This window comes from Schistocerca gregaria, unplaced genomic scaffold, assembly GCF_023897955.1.
Source record: "Schistocerca gregaria isolate iqSchGreg1 unplaced genomic scaffold, iqSchGreg1.2 ptg000451l, whole genome shotgun sequence".
Classification (NCBI taxonomy): Eukaryota; Metazoa; Arthropoda; class Insecta; order Orthoptera; family Acrididae; genus Schistocerca; species Schistocerca gregaria.
The window spans coordinates 858,865-875,737 of record NW_026061871.1 but is presented as its reverse complement, the minus strand read 5'-3'; the positions used below and the strand labels follow the sequence as shown (position 1 = coordinate 875,737).

Sequence of the window (16,873 nt, the reverse complement as noted above, 5' to 3'; positions counted from 1 at the left end):
CAAATTCCGTCTGTTTTGAACGTCTTAAATTGAAAGGGCGGTCACAAATTGGTCCATTTCACTCCTTGTCCACAACCACACAGCACCTGAGGTAACAAGCACATCTCGAGCCCCATTGTGCTCTCCATTGTTCATGCCAACTCAGTGCCTCGCTCTTTGCTACTGTGTAAAACTCTTGTCGTCCAACTGCAAAACACTGGGACACAACAAGTTTCCGCGTCCCCATTGCACTGATCGTACTACGAAACGCTCCCCAAACTTGGCAATCACCCATGCAGATGACTTTTCCGACTTTACACGACGCTCACGCAACGCTCACGCTAGTGACAGCCTTATTTATAGTTCGACGTCGCGCCAAAGCGAATGAGCACATTTCGCCTACGGCTTAGGCCGCTCTTCTAGTGTGGCTGCTCTGTGTCTGCAGGCAGCGAGGGGCTGCAAGCTTCCTGTGTTCGCAATACATCAACTGTGCTTCCTTGTCAGAGACAGACTATCGCAAAACATACAACTCACTCCATGAATTGATTGCTACGGCATCTGTTATCAGCAGTCACAACCAGCAACACCAGTAGCAGCCGACTGCACGCAAAGAATGGCAACGTGCAGTGGGATTTACGTGAAATCGGCGCAATTGTGGATGCTAATCGTTCGCTTGTATCTGCCTACACACCACTGCCGGTTGGGAATTATTCCACTTGCATGGCAAGGTGCGCATGTAGGTGTGTTAAAAATTCTGGAGGCGCTGGGTATCGATCCCAGTACCTCTCGCACACTAAGCGAGCGCTCTACCATCTGAGCTACGCCCAACCCCCGATAACTAGTAGTGCTACATACAGTCATATCAACGTCACAGACCCTTGCACTCCCATTATTCCGCAGACAAACACTACTCTCTATGTATCAGTGAGGGTGTCTTTCAGGTTTCGTGCATTCTGTATCGAATCGTAGTTGGCCACAATGAAAGTGGCACGCATAACGTCGAAAATAGAGTTCAGACACCGCTCTGAGTAAGACTAACGTGTTGTCCACCTCTAGACTTCAATGACGTTAAGCCGTGATACCTAAGACAGATCTGCACTCGATGACACCACGATAACAGCCGGTCCCCACACTTACATCTTGCTCTCCTTATGACAGTATACATCATATCAGTCTGTGACGCTGGTTTTGCAACTTCCTGCGTGCGTTTATGTTCGCCCCGACCAACACTTACCATGCACTGACCACTAAACATGGAGGAGCCGGGGCTTGAACCCGAGACCGTCCACACGCTAAGCGAACGATCTGCCAACTGAGCTAAAGCTACACACACGACCAAGCCTGGCTATTCTCCATTCTTTGCGACTCTGATGTGCACGGACACGATGGTTGGTTGGTTTGTAGCGGCGAAGGTACCAGAATACAAAGGCGCGGACACGTTCATATACACAAGAGTTCCAAGTAGTTTCGATGCTCTGGTATTACGAATGCAAATTCCGTCTGTTTTGAACGTCTTAAATTGAAAGGGCGGTCACAAATTGGTCCATTTCACTCCTTGTCCACAACCACACAGCACCCGAGGTAACAAGCACATCTCGAGCCCCATTGTGCTCTCCATTGTTCATGCCAACTCAGTGCCTCGCTCTTTGCTACTGTGTAAAACTCTTGTCGTCCAACTGCAAAACACTGGGACACAACAAGTTTCCGCGTCCCCATTGCACTGATCGTACTACGAAACGCTCCCCAAACTTGGCAATCACCCATGCAGATGACTTTTCCGACTTTACACGACGCTCACGCAACGCTCACGCTAGTGACAGCCTTATTTATAGTTCGACGTCGCGCCAAAGCGAATGAGCACATTTCGCCTACGGCTTAGGCCGCTCTTCTAGTGTGGCTGCTCTGTGTCTGCAGGCAGCGAGGGGCTGCAAGCTTCCTGTGTTCGCACCTATATCACCTGTGCTTCCTTGTCAGAGACAGACTATCGCAAAACATACAACTCACTCCATGAATTGATTGCTACGGCATCTGTTATCAGCAGTCACAACCAGCAACACCAGTAGCAGCCGACTGCACGCAAAGAATGGCAACGTGCAGTGGGATTTACGTGAAATCGGCGCAATTGTGGATGCTAATCGTTCGCTTGTATCTGCCTACACACCTCTGCCGGTTGGGAATTGTTCCACTTGCATGGCAAGGTGCGCATGTAGGTGTGTTAAAAATTCTGGAGGCGCTGGGTATCGATCCCAGTACCTCTCGCACACTAAGCGAGCGCTCTACCATCTGAGCTACGCCCACCCCCCCGATAACTAGTAGTGCTACATACAGTCATATCAACGTCACAGACCCTTGCACTCCCATTATTCCGTAGACAAACACTACTCTCTATGTATCAGTGAGGGTGTCTTTCAGGTTTCGTGCATTCTGTATCGAATCGTAGTTGGCCACAATGAAAGTGGCACGCATAACGTCGAAAATAGAGTTCAGACACCGCTCTGAGTAAGACTAACGTGTTGTCCACCTCTAGACTTCAATGACGTTAAGCCGTGATACCTAAGACAGATCTGCACTCGATGACACCACGATAACAGCCGGTCCCCACACTTACATCTTGCTCTCCTTATGACAGTATACATCATATCAGTCTGTGACGCTGGTTTTGCAACTTCTTGCGTGCGTTTATGTTCGCCCCGACCAACACTTACCATGCACTGACCACAAAACATGGAGGAGCCGGGGCTTGAACCCGAGACCGTCCACACGCTAAGCGAACGATCTGCCAACTGAGCTACAGCTACACACACGACCAAGCCTGGCTATTCTCCATTCTTTGCGACTCTGATGTGCACGGACACGATGGTTGGTTGGTTTGTAGCGGCGAAGGTACCAGAATACAAAGGCGCGGACACGTTCATATACACAAGAGTTCCAAGTAGTTTCGATGCTCTGGTATTACGAATGCAAATTCCGTCTGTTTTGAACGTCTTAAATTGAAAGGGCGGTCACAAATTGGTCCATTTCACTCCTTGTCCACAACCACACAGCACCCGAGGTAACAAGCACATCTCGAGCCCCATTGTGCTCTCCATTGTTCATGCCAACTCAGTGCCTCGCTCTTTGCTACTGTGTAAAACTCTTGTCGTCCAACTGCAAAACACTGGACACAACAAGTTTCCGCGTCCCCATTGCACTGATCGTACTACGAAACGCTCCCCAAACTTGGCAATCACCCATGCAGATGACTTTTCCGACTTTACTCGACGCTCACGCAACGCTCACGCTAGTGACAGCCTTATTTATAGTTCGACGTCGCGCCAAAGCGAATGAGCACATTTCGCCTACGGCTTAGGCCGCTCTTCTAGTGTGGCTGCTCTGTGTCTGCAGGCAGCGAGGGGCTGCAAGCTTCCTGTGTTCGCACCTATATCACCTGTGCTTCCTTGTCAGAGACAGACTATCGCAAAACATACAACTCACTCCATGAATTGATTGCTACGGCATCTGTTATCAGCAGTCACAACCAGCAACACCAGTAGCAGCCGACTGCACGCAAAGAATGGCAACGTGCAGTGGGATTTACGTGAAATCGGCGCAATTGTGGATGCTAATCGTTCGCTTGTATCTGCCTACACACCTCTGCCGGTTGGGAATTATTCCACTTGCATGGCAAGGTGCGCATGTAGGTGTGTTAAAAATTCTGAAGGCGCTGGGTATCGATCCCAGTACCTCTCGCACAGTAAGCGAGCGCTCTACCATCTGAGCTACGCCCACCCCCCCCGATAACTAGTAGTGCTACATACAGTCATATCAACGTCACAGACCCTTGCACTCCCATTATTCCGCAGACAAACACTACTCTCTATGTATCAGTGAGGGTGTCTTTCAGGTTTCGTGCATTCTGTATCGAATCGTAGTTGGCCACAATGAAAGTGGCACGCATAACGTCGAAAATAGAGTTCAGACACCGCTCTGAGTAAGACGAACGTGTTGTCCACCGCTAGACTTCAATGACGTTAAGCCGTGATACCTAAGACAGATCTGCACTCGATGACACCACGATAACAGCCGGTCCCCACACTTACATCTTGCTCTCCTTATGACAGTATACATCATATCAGTCTGTGACGCTGGTTTTGCAACTTCTTGCGTGCGTTTATGTTCGCCGCGACCAACACTTACCATGCACTGAACACAAAACGTGGAGGAGCCGGGGCTTGAACCCGAGACCGTCCACACGCTAAGCGAACGATCTGCCAACTGAGCTACAGCTACACACACGACCAAGCCTGGCTATTCTCCATTCTTTGCGACTCTGATGTGCACGGACACGATGGTTGGTTGGTTTGTAGCGGCGAAGGTACCAGAATACAAAGGCGCGGACACGTTCATATACACAAGAGTTCCAAGTAGTTTCGATGCTCTGGTATTACGAATGCAAATTCCGTCTGTTTTGAACGTCTTAAATTGAAAGGGCGGTCACAAATTGGTCCATTTCACTCCTTGTCCACAACCACACAGCACCCGAGGTAACAAGCACATCTCGAGCCCCATTGTGCTCTCCATTGTTCATGCCAACTCAGTGCCTCGCTCTTTGCTACTGTGTAAAACTCTTGTCGTCCAACTGCAAAACACTGGGACACAACAAGTTTCCGCGTCCCCATTGCACTGATCGTACTACGAAACGCTCCCCAAACTTGGCAATCACCCATGCAGATGACTTTTCCGACTTTACACGACGCTCACGCAACGCTCACGCTAGTGACAGCCTTATTTATAGTTCGACGTCGCGCCAAAGCGAATGAGCACATTTCGCCTACGGCTTAGGCCGCTCTTCTAGTGTGGCTGCTCTGTGTCTGCAGGCAGCGAGGGGCTGCAAGCTTCCTGTGTTCGCACCTATATCACCTGTGCTTCCTTGTCAGAGACAGACTATCGCAAAACATACAACTCACTCCATGAATTGATTGCTACGGCATCTGTTATCAGCAGTCACAACCAGCAACACCAGTAGCAGCCGACTGCACGCAAAGAATGGCAACGTGCAGTGGGATTTACGTGAAATCGGCGCAATTGTGGATGCTAATCGTTCGCTTGTATCTGCCTACACACCTCTGCCGGTTGGGAATTGTTCCACTTGCATGGCAAGGTGCGCATGTAGGTGTGTTAAAAATTCTGGAGGCGCTGGGTATCGATCCCAGTACCTCTCGCACACTAAGCGAGCGCTCTACCATCTGAGCTACGCCCACCCCCCCGATAACTAGTAGTGCTACATACAGTCATATCAACGTCACAAACCCTTGCACTCCCATTATTCCGTAGACAAACACTACTCTCTATGTATCAGTGAGGGTGTCTTTCAGGTTTCGTGCATTCTGTATCGAATCGTAGTTGGCCACAATGAAAGTGGCACGCATAACGTCGAAAATAGAGTTCAGACACCGCTCTGAGTAAGACTAACGTGTTGTCCACCTCTAGACTTCAATGACGTTAAGCCGTGATACCTAAGACAGATCTGCACTCGATGACACCACGATAACAGCCGGTCCCCACACTTACATCTTGCTCTCCTTATGACAGTATACATCATATCAGTCTGTGACGCTGGTTTTGCAACTTCTTGCGTGCGTTTATGTTCGCCGCGACCAACACTTACCATGCACTGAACACAAAACGTGGAGGAGCCGGGGCTTGAACCCGAGACCGTCCACACGCTAAGCGAACGATCTGCCAACTGAGCTACAGCTACACACACGACCAAGCCTGGCTATTCTCCATTCTTTGCGACTCTGATGTGCACGGACACGATGGTTGGTTGGTTTGTAGCGGCGAAGGTACCAGAATACAAAGGCGCGGACACGTTCATATACACAAGAGTTCCAAGTAGTTTCGATGCTCTGGTATTACGAATGCAAATTCCGTCTGTTTTGAACGTCTTAAATTGAAAGGGCGGTCACAAATTGGTCCATTTCACTCCTTGTCCACAACCACACAGCACCCGAGGTAACAAGCACATCTCGAGCCCCATTGTGCTCTCCATTGTTCATGCCAACTCAGTGCCTCGCTCTTTGCTACTGTGTAAAACTCTTGTCGTCCAACTGCAAAACACTGGGACACAACAAGTTTCCGCGTCCCCATTGCACTGATCGTACTACGAAACGCTCCCCAAACTTGGCAATCACCCATGCAGATGACTTTTCCGACTTTACACGACGCTCACGCAACGCTCACGCTAGTGACAGCCTTATTTATAGTTCGACGTCGCGCCAAAGCGAATGAGCACATTTCGCCTACGGCTTAGGCCGCTCTTCTAGTGTGGCTGCTCTGTGTCTGCAGGCAGCGAGGGGCTGCAAGCTTCCTGTGTTCGCACCTATATCACCTGTGCTTCCTTGTCAGAGACAGACTATCGCAAAACATACAACTCACTCCATGAATTGATTGCTACGGCATCTGTTATCAGCAGTCACAACCAGCAACACCAGTAGCAGCCGACTGCACGCAAAGAATGGCAACGTGCAGTGGGATTTACGTGAAATCGGCGCAATTGTGGATGCTAATCGTTCGCTTGTATCTGCCTACACACCTCTGCCGGTTGGGAATTGTTCCACTTGCATGGCAAGGTGCGCATGTAGGTGTGTTAAAAATTCTGGAGGCGCTGGGTATCGATCCCAGTACCTCTCGCACACTAAGCGAGCGCTCTACCATCTGAGCTACGCCCACCCCCCCGATAACTAGTAGTGCTACATACAGTCATATCAACGTCACAAACCCTTGCACTCCCATTATTCCGTAGACAAACACTACTCTCTATGTATCAGTGAGGGTGTCTTTCAGGTTTCGTGCATTCTGTATCGAATCGTAGTTGGCCACAATGAAAGTGGCACGCATAACGTCGAAAATAGAGTTCAGACACCGCTCTGAGTAAGACTAACGTGTTGTCCACCTCTAGACTTCAATGACGTTAAGCCGTGATACCTAAGACAGATCTGCACTCGATGACACCACGATAACAGCCGGTCCCCACACTTACATCTTGCTCTCCTTATGACAGTATACATCATATCAGTCTGTGACGCTGGTTTTGCAACTTCTTGCGTGCGTTTATGTTCGCCCCGACCAACACTTACCATGCACTGACCACAAAACATGGGGGAGCCGGGGCTTGAACCCGAGACCGTCCACACGCTAAGCGAACGATCTGCCAACTGAGCTACAGCTACACACACGACCAAGCCTGGCTATTCTCCATTCTTTGCGACTCTGATGTGCACGGACACGATGGTTGGTTGGTTTGTAGCGGCGAAGGTACCAGAATACAAAGGCGCGGACACGTTCATATACACAAGAGTTCCAAGTAGTTTCGATGCTCTGGTATTACGAATGCAAATTCCGTCTGTTTTGAACGTCTTAAATTGAAAGGGCGGTCACAAATTGGTCCATTTCACTCCTTGTCCACAACCACACAGCACCCGAGGTAACAAGCACATCTCGAGCCCCATTGTGCTCTCCATTGTTCATGCCAACTCAGTGCCTCGCTCTTTGCTACTGTGTAAAACTCTTGTCGTCCAACTGCAAAACACTGGGACACAACAAGTTTCCGCGTCCCCATTGCACTGATCGTACTACGAAACGCTCCCCAAACTTGGCAATCACCCATGCAGATGACTTTTCCGACTTTACACGACGCTCACGCAACGCTCACGCTAGTGACAGCCTTATTTATAGTTCGACGTCGCGCCAAAGCGAATGAGCACATTTCGCCTACGGCTTAGGCCGCTCTTCTAGTGTGGCTGCTCTGTGTCTGCAGGCAGCGAGGGGCTGCAAGCTTCCTGTGTTCGCACCTATATCACCTGTGCTTCCTTGTCAGAGACAGACTATCGCAAAACATACAACTCACTCCATGAATTGATTGCTACGGCATCTGTTATCAGCAGTCACAACCAGCAACACCAGTAGCAGCCGACTGCACGCAAAGAATGGCAACGTGCAGTGGGATTTACGTGAAATCGGCGCAATTGTGGATGCTAATCGTTCGCTTGTATCTGCCTACACACCTCTGCCGGTTGGGAATTGTTCCACTTGCATGGCAAGGTGCGCATGTAGGTGTGTAAAAATTCTGGAGGCGCTGGGTATCGATCCCAGTACCTCTCGCACACTAAGCGAGCGCTCTACCATCTGAGCTACGCCCACCCCCCCGATAACTAGTAGTGCTACATACAGTCATATCAACGTCACAGACCCTTGCACTCCCATTATTCCGTAGACAAACACTACTCTCTATGTATCAGTGAGGGTGTCTTTCAGGTTTCGTGCATTCTGTATCGAATCGTAGTTGGCCACAATGAAAGTGGCACGCATAACGTCGAAAATAGAGTTCAGACACCGCTCTGAGTAAGACTAACGTGTTGTCCACCTCTAGACTTCAATGACGTTAAGCCGTGATACCTAAGACAGATCTGCACTCGATGACACCACGATAACAGCCGGTCCCCACACTTACATCTTGCTCTCCTTATGACAGTATACATCATATCAGTCTGTGACGCTGGTTTTGCAACTTCTTGCGTGCGTTTATGTTCGCCCCGACCAACACTTACCATGCACTGACCACTAAACATGGAGGAGCCGGGGCTTGAACCCGAGACCGTCCACACGCTAAGCGAACGATCTGCCAACTGAGCTACAGCTACACACACGACCAAGCCTGGCTATTCTCCATTCTTTGCGACTCTGATGTGCACGGACACGATGGTTGGTTGGTTTGTAGCGGCGAAGGTACCAGAATACAAAGGCGCGGACACGTTCATATACACAAGAGTTCCAAGTAGTTTCGATGCTCTGGTATTACGAATGCAAATTCCGTCTGTTTTGAACGTCTTAAATTGAAAGGGCGGTCACAAATTGGTCCATTTCACTCCTTGTCCACAACCACACAGCACCCGAGGTAACAAGCACATCTCGAGCCCCATTGTGCTCTCCATTGTTCATGCCAACTCAGTGCCTCGCTCTTTGCTACTGTGTAAAACTCTTGTCGTCCAACTGCAAAACACTGGACACAACAAGTTTCCGCGTCCCCATTGCACTGATCGTACTACGAAACGCTCCCCAAACTTGGCAATCACCCATGCAGATGACTTTTCCGACTTTACTCGACGCTCACGCAACGCTCACGCTAGTGACAGCCTTATTTATAGTTCGACGTCGCGCCAAAGCGAATGAGCACATTTCGCCTACGGCTTAGGCCGCTCTTCTAGTGTGGCTGCTCTGTGTCTGCAGGCAGCGAGGGGCTGCAAGCTTCCTGTGTTCGCACCTATATCACCTGTGCTTCCTTGTCAGAGACAGACTATCGCAAAACATACAACTCACTCCATGAATTGATTGCTACGGCATCTGTTATCAGCAGTCACAACCAGCAACACCAGTAGCAGCCGACTGCACGCAAAGAATGGCAACGTGCAGTGGGATTTACGTGAAATCGGCGCAATTGTGGATGCTAATCGTTCGCTTGTATCTGCCTACACACCTCTGCCGGTTGGGAATTATTCCACTTGCTTGGCAAGGTGCGCATGTAGGTGTGTTAAAAATTCTGAAGGCGCTGGGTATCGATCCCAGTACCTCTCGCACACTAAGCGAGCGCTCTACCATCTGAGCTACGCCCACCCCCCCGATAACTAGTAGTGCTACATACAGTCATATCAACGTCACAGACCCTTGCACTCCCATTATTCCGCAGACAAACACTACTCTCTATGTATCAGTGAGGGTGTCTTTCAGGTTTCGTGCATTCTGTATCGAATCGTAGTTGGCCACAATGAAAGTGGCACGCATAACGTCGAAAATAGAGTTCAGACACCGCTCTGAGTAAGACGAACGTGTTGTCCACCGCTAGACTTCAATGACGTTAAGCCGTGATACCTAAGACAGATCTGCACTCGATGACACCACGATAACAGCCGGTCCCCACACTTACATCTTGCTCTCCTTATGACAGTATACATCATATCAGTCTGTGACGCTGGTTTTGCAACTTCTTGCGTGCGTTTATGTTCGCCGCGACCAACACTTACCATGCACTGAACACAAAACGTGGAGGAGCCGGGGCTTGAACCCGAGACCGTCCACACGCTAAGCGAACGATCTGCCAACTGAGCTACAGCTACACACACGACCAAGCCTGGCTATTCTCCATTCTTTGCGACTCTGATGTGCACGGACACGATGGTTGGTTGGTTTGTAGCGGCGAAGGTACCAGAATACAAAGGCGCGGACACGTTCATATACACAAGAGTTCCAAGTAGTTTCGATGCTCTGGTATTACGAATGCAAATTCCGTCTGTTTTGAACGTCTTAAATTGAAAGGGCGGTCACAAATTGGTCCATTTCACTCCTTGTCCACAACCACACAGCACCCGAGGTAACAAGCACATCTCGAGCCCCATTGTGCTCTCCATTGTTCATGCCAACTCAGTGCCTCGCTCTTTGCTACTGTGTAAAACTCTTGTCGTCCAACTGCAAAACACTGGGACACAACAAGTTTCCGCGTCCCCATTGCACTGATCGTACTACGAAACGCTCCCCAAACTTGGCAATCACCCATGCAGATGACTTTTCCGACTTTACACGACGCTCACGCAACGCTCACGCTAGTGACAGCCTTATTTATAGTTCGACGTCGCGCCAAAGCGAATGAGCACATTTCGCCTACGGCTTAGGCCGCTCTTCTAGTGTGGCTGCTCTGTGTCTGCAGGCAGCGAGGGGCTGCAAGCTTCCTGTGTTCGCACCTATATCACCTGTGCTTCCTTGTTAGAGACAGACTATCGCAAAACATACAACTCACTCCATGAATTGATTGCTACGGCATCTGTTATCAGCAGTCACAACCAGCAACACCAGTAGCAGCCGACTGCACGCAAAGAATGGCAACGTGCAGTGGGATTTACGTGAAATCGGCGCAATTGTGGATGCTAATCGTTCGCTTGTATCTGCCTACACACCTCTGCCGGTTGGGAATTATTCCACTTGCATGGCAAGGTGCGCATGTAGGTGTGTTAAAAATTCTGGAGGCGCTGGGTATCGATCCCAGTACCTCTCACACACTAAGCGAGCGCTCTACCATCTGAGCTACGCCCACCCCCCCGATAACTAGTAGTGCTACATACAGTCATATCAACGTCACAGACCCTTGCACTCCCATTATTCCGTAGACAAACACTACTCTCTATGTATCAGTGAGGGTGTCTTTCAGGTTTCGTGCATTCTGTATCGAATCGTAGTTGGCCACAATGAAAGTGGCACGCATAACGTCGAAAATAGAGTTCAGACACCGCTCTGAGTAAGACTAACGTGTTGTCCACCTCTAGACTTCAATGACGTTAAGCCGTGATACCTAAGACAGATCTGCACTCGATGACACCACGATAACAGCCGGTCCCCACACTTACATCTTGCTCTCCTTATGACAGTATACATCATATCAGTCTGTGACGCTGGTTTTGCAACTTCTTGCGTGCGTTTATGTTCGCCCCGACCAACACTTACCATGCACTGACCACAAAACATGGAGGAGCCGGGGCTTGAACCCGAGACCGTCCACACGCTAAGCGAACGATCTGCCAACTGAGCTACAGCTACACACACGACCAAGCCTGGCTATTCTCCATTCTTTGCGACTCTGATGTGCACGGACACGATGGTTGGTTGGTTTGTAGCGGCGAAGGTACCAGAATACAAAGGCGCGGACACGTTCATATACACAAGAGTTCCAAGTAGTTTCGATGCTCTGGTATTACGAATGCAAATTCCGTCTGTTTTGAACGTCTTAAATTGAAAGGGCGGTCACAAATTGGTCCATTTCACTCCTTGTCCACAACCACACAGCACCCGAGGTAACAAGCACATCTCGAGCCCCATTGTGCTCTCCATTGTTCATGCCAACTCAGTGCCTCGCTCTTTGCTACTGTGTAAAACTCTTGTCGTCCAACTGCAAAACACTGGACACAACAAGTTTCCGCGTCCCCATTGCACTGATCGTACTACGAAACGCTCCCCAAACTTGGCAATCACCCATGCAGATGACTTTTCCGACTTTACACGACGCTCACGCTAGTGACAGCCTTATTTATAGTTCGACGTCGCGCCAAAGCGAATGAGCACATTTCGCCTACGGCTTAGGCCGCTCTTCTAGTGTGGCTGCTCTGTGTCTGCAGGCAGCGAGGGGCTGCAAGCTTCCTGTGTTCGCACCTATATCACCTGTGCTTCCTTGTCAGAGACAGACTATCGCAAAACATACAACTCACTCCATGAATTGATTGCTACGGCATCTGTTATCAGCAGTCACAACCAGCAACACCAGTAGCAGCCGACTGCACGCAAAGAATGGCAACGTGCAGTGGGATTTACGTGAAATCGGCGCAATTGTGGATGCTAATCGTTCGCTTGTATCTGCCTACACACCTCTGCCGGTTGGGAATTATTCCACTTGCATGGCAAGGTGCGCATGTAGGTGTGTTAAAAATTCTGAAGGCGCTGGGTATCGATCCCAGTACCTCTCGCACAGTAAGCGAGCGCTCTACCATCTGAGCTACGCCCACCCCCCCGATAACTAGTAGTGCTACATACAGTCATATCAACGTCACAGACCCTTGCACTCCCATTATTCCGCAGACAAACACTACTCTCTATGTATCAGTGAGGGTGTCTTTCAGGTTTCGTGCATTCTGTATCGAATCGTAGTTGGCCACAATGAAAGTGGCACGCATAACGTCGAAAATAGAGTTCAGACACCGCTCTGAGTAAGACGAACGTGTTGTCCACCGCTAGACTTCAATGACGTTAAGCCGTGATACCTAAGACAGATCTGCACTCGATGACACCACGATAACAGCCGGTCCCCACACTTACATCTTGCTCTCCTTATGACAGTATACATCATATCAGTCTGTGACGCTGGTTTTGCAACTTCTTGCGTGCGTTTATGTTCGCCCCGACCAACACTTACCATGCACTGACCACAAAACATGGAGGAGCCGGGGCTTGAACCCGAGACCGTCCACACGCTAAGCGAACGATCTGCCAACTGAGCTACAGCTACACACACGACCAAGCCTGGCTATTCTCCATTCTTTGCGACTCTGATGTGCACGGACACGATGGTTGGTTGTTTTGTAGCGGCGAAGGTACCAGAATACAAAGGCGCGGACACGCTCATATACACAAGAGTTCCAAGTAGTTTCGATGCTCTGGTATTACGAATGCAAATTCCGTCTGTTTTGAACGTCTTAAATTGAAAGGGCGGTCACAAATTGGTCCATTTCACTCCTTGTCCACAACCACACAGCACCCGAGGTAACAAGCACATCTCGAGCCCCATTGTGCTCTCCATTGTTCATGCCAACTCAGTGCCTCGCTCTTTGCTACTGTGTAAAACTCTTGTCGTCCAACTGCAAAACACTGGGACACAACAAGTTTCCGCGTCCCCATTGCACTGATCGTACTACGAAACGCTCCCCAAACTTGGCAATCACCCATGCAGATGACTTTTCCGACTTTACACGACGCTCACGCTAGTGACAGCCTTATTTATAGTTCGACGTCGCGCCAAAGCGAATGAGCACATTTCGCCTACGGCTTAGGCCGCTCTTCTAGTGTGGCTGCTCTGTGTCTGCAGGCAGCGAGGGGCTGCAAGCTTCCTGTGTTCGCACCTATATCACCTGTGCTTCCTTGTCAGAGACAGACTATAGCAAAACATACAACTCACTCCATGAATTGATTGCTACGGCATCTGTTATCAGCAGTCACAACCAGCAACACCAATAGCAGCCGACTGCACGCAAAGAATGGCAACGTGCAGTGGGATTTACGTGAAATCGGCGCAATTGTGGATGCTAATCGTTCGCTTGTATCTGCCTACACACCTCTGCAAGTTGGGAATTATTCCACTTGCATGGCAAGGTGCGCATGTAGGTGTGTTAAAAATTCTGGAGGCGCTGGGTATCGATCCCAGTACCTTTCGCACACTAAGCGAGCGCTCTACCATCTGAGCTACGCCCAACCCCCGATAACTAGTAGTGCTACATACAGTCATATCAACGTCACAGACCCTTGCACTCCCATTATTCCGCAGACAAACACTACTCTCCATGTATCAGTGAGGGTGTCTTTCAGGTTTCGTGCATTCTGTATCGAATCGTAGTTGGCCACAATGAAAGTGGCACGCATAACGTCAAAAATAGAGTTCAGACACCGCTCTGAGTAAGACTAACGTGTTGTCCACCTCTGGACTTCAATGACGTTAAGCCGTGATACCTAAGACAGATCTGCATTCGATAACACCACGATAACAGCCGGTCCCCACACTTACATCTTGCTCTCCTTATGACAGTATACATCATATCAGTCTGTGACGCTGGTTTTGCAACTTCTTGCGTGCGTTTATGTTCCCCCGACCAACACTTACCATGCACTGACCACAAAACATGGAGGAGCCGGGGCTTGAACCCGAGACCGTCCACACGCTAAGCGAACGATCTGCCAACTGAGCTACAGCTACACACACGACCAAGCCTGGCTATTCTCCATTCTTTGCGACTGTGATGTGCACGGACACGATGGTTGGTTGGTTTGTAGCGGCGAAGGTACCAGAATACAAAGGCGCGGACACGTTCATATACACAAGTATTCCAAGTAGTTTCGATGCTCTGGTATTACGAATGCAAATTCCGTCTGTTTTGAACGTCTTAAATTGAAAGGGCGGTCACAAATTGGTCCATTTCACTCCTTGTCCACAACCACACAGCACCTGAGGTAACAAGCACATCTCGAGCCCCATTGTGCTCTCCATTGTTCATGCCAACTCAGTGCCTCGCTCTTTGCTACTGTGTAAAACTCTTGTCGTCCAACTGCAAAACACTGGGACACAACAAGTTTCCGCGTCCCCATTGCACTGATCGTACTACGAAACGCACCCCAAACTTGGCAATCACCCATGCAGATGACTTTTCCGACTTTACACGACGCTCACGCTAGTGACAGCCTTATTTATAGTTCGACGTCGCGCCAAAGCGAATGAGCACATTTCGCCTACGGCTTAGGCCGCTCTTCTAGTGTGGCTGCTCTGTGTCTGCAGGCAGCGAGGGGCTGCAAGCTTCCTGTGTTCGCACCTATATCACCTGTGCTTCCTTGTCAGAGACAGACTATCGCAAAACATACAACTCACTCCATGAATTGATTGCTACGGCATCTGTTATCAGCAGTCACAACCAGCAACACCAGTAGCAGCCGACTGCACGCAAAGAATGGCAACGTGCAGTGGGATTTACGTGAAATCGGCGCAATTGTGGATGCTAATCGTTCGCTTGTATCTGCCTACACACCTCTGCCGGTTGGGAATTATTCCACTTGCATGGCAAGGTGCGCATGTAGGTGTGTTAAAAATTCTGGAGGCGCTGGGTATCGATCCCAGTACCTCTCGTGCACTAAGCGAGCGCTCTACCATCTGAGCTACGCCCACCCCCCCCCCCCGATAACTAGTAGTGCTACATACAGTCATATCAACGTCACAGACCCTTGCACTCCCATTATTCCGCAGACAAACACTACTCTCTATGTATCAGTGAGGGTGTCTTTCAGGTTTCGTGCATTCTGTATCGAATCGTAGTTGGCCACAATGAAAGTGGCACGCATAACGTCGAAAATAGAGTTCAGACACCGCTCAGAGTAAGACGAACGTGTTGTCCACCGCTAGACTTCAATGACGTTAAGCCGTGATACCTAAGACAGATCTGCATTCGATAACACCACGATAACAGCCGGTCCCCACACTTACATCTTGCTCTCCTTATGACAGTATACATCATATCAGTCTGTGACGCTGGTTTTGCAACTTCTTGCGTGCGTTTATGTTCCCCCGACCAACACTTACCATGCACTGACCACAAAACATGGAGGAGCCGGGGCTTGAACCCGAGACCGTCCACACGCTAAGCGAACGATCTGCCAACTGAGCTACAGCTACACACACGACCAAGCCTGGCTATTCTCCATTCTTTGCGACTCTGATGTGCACGGACACGATGGTTGGTTGGTTTGTAGCGGCGAAGGTACCAGAATACAAAGGCGCGGACACGTTCATATACACAAGAATTCCAAGTAGTTTCGATGCTCTGGTATTACGAATGCAAATTCCGTCTGTTTTGAACGTCTTAAATTGAAAGGGCGGTCACAAATTGGTCCATTTCACTCCTTGTCCACAACCACACAGCACCCGAGGTAACAAGCACATCTCGAGCCCCATTGTGCTCTCCATTGTTCATGCCAACTCAGTGCCTCGCTCTTTGCTACTGTGTAAAACTCTTGTCGTCCAACTGCAAAACACTGGGACACAACAAGTTTCCGCGTCCCCATTGCACTGATCGTACTACGAAACGCTCCCCAAACTTGGCAATCACCCATGCAGATGACTTTTCCGACTTTACACGACGCTCACGCTAGTGACAGCCTTATTTATAGTTCGACGTCGCGCCAAAGCGAATGAGCACATTTCGCCTACGGCTTAGGCCGCTCTTCTAGTGTGGCTGCTCTGTGTCTGCAGGCAGCGAGGGGCTGCAAGCTTCCTGTGTTCGCACCTATATCACCTGTGCTTCCTTGTCAGAGACAGACTATCGCAAAACATACAACTCACTCCATGAATTGATTGCTACGGCATCTGTTATCAGCAGTCACAACCAGCAACACCAGTAGCAGCCGACTGCACGCAAAGAATGGCAACGTGCAGTGGGATTTACGTGAAATCGGCGCAATTGTGGATGCTAATCGTTCGCTTGTATCTGCCTACACACCTCTGCCGGTTGGGAATTATTCCACTTGCATGGCAAGGTGCGCATGTAGGTGTGTTAAAAATTCTGGA

The 16,873-nt window shown here is 49.6% G+C and overlaps 6 non-coding genes across 6 annotated transcripts; all 6 read right to left on the bottom strand.

The window, feature by feature from the left end:
- Positions 1-2,204: 2,204 nt before the first annotated feature.
- Positions 2,205-2,278, bottom strand: Trnat-agu (transfer RNA threonine (anticodon AGU)). The gene has a single exon. It is a non-coding gene; the product is annotated as a tRNA-Thr (tRNA).
- A 1,396-nt stretch (positions 2,279-3,674) lies between these two features.
- Positions 3,675-3,748, bottom strand: Trnas-acu (transfer RNA serine (anticodon ACU)). The gene has a single exon. It is a non-coding gene; the product is annotated as a tRNA-Ser (tRNA).
- Positions 3,749-5,146: 1,398 nt separating this feature from the next.
- Trnat-agu (transfer RNA threonine (anticodon AGU)) lies at positions 5,147-5,220 on the bottom strand. Its single transcript has one exon. It is a non-coding gene; the product is annotated as a tRNA-Thr (tRNA).
- A 1,397-nt stretch (positions 5,221-6,617) lies between these two features.
- On the bottom strand, positions 6,618-6,691 carry Trnat-agu (transfer RNA threonine (anticodon AGU)). The gene has a single exon. It is a non-coding gene; the product is annotated as a tRNA-Thr (tRNA).
- Positions 6,692-8,087: 1,396 nt separating this feature from the next.
- On the bottom strand, positions 8,088-8,161 carry Trnat-agu (transfer RNA threonine (anticodon AGU)). Its single transcript has one exon. It is a non-coding gene; the product is annotated as a tRNA-Thr (tRNA).
- A 4,326-nt stretch (positions 8,162-12,487) lies between these two features.
- Trnas-acu (transfer RNA serine (anticodon ACU)) lies at positions 12,488-12,561 on the bottom strand. The gene has a single exon. It is a non-coding gene; the product is annotated as a tRNA-Ser (tRNA).
- Positions 12,562-16,873: the final 4,312 nt, after the last annotated feature.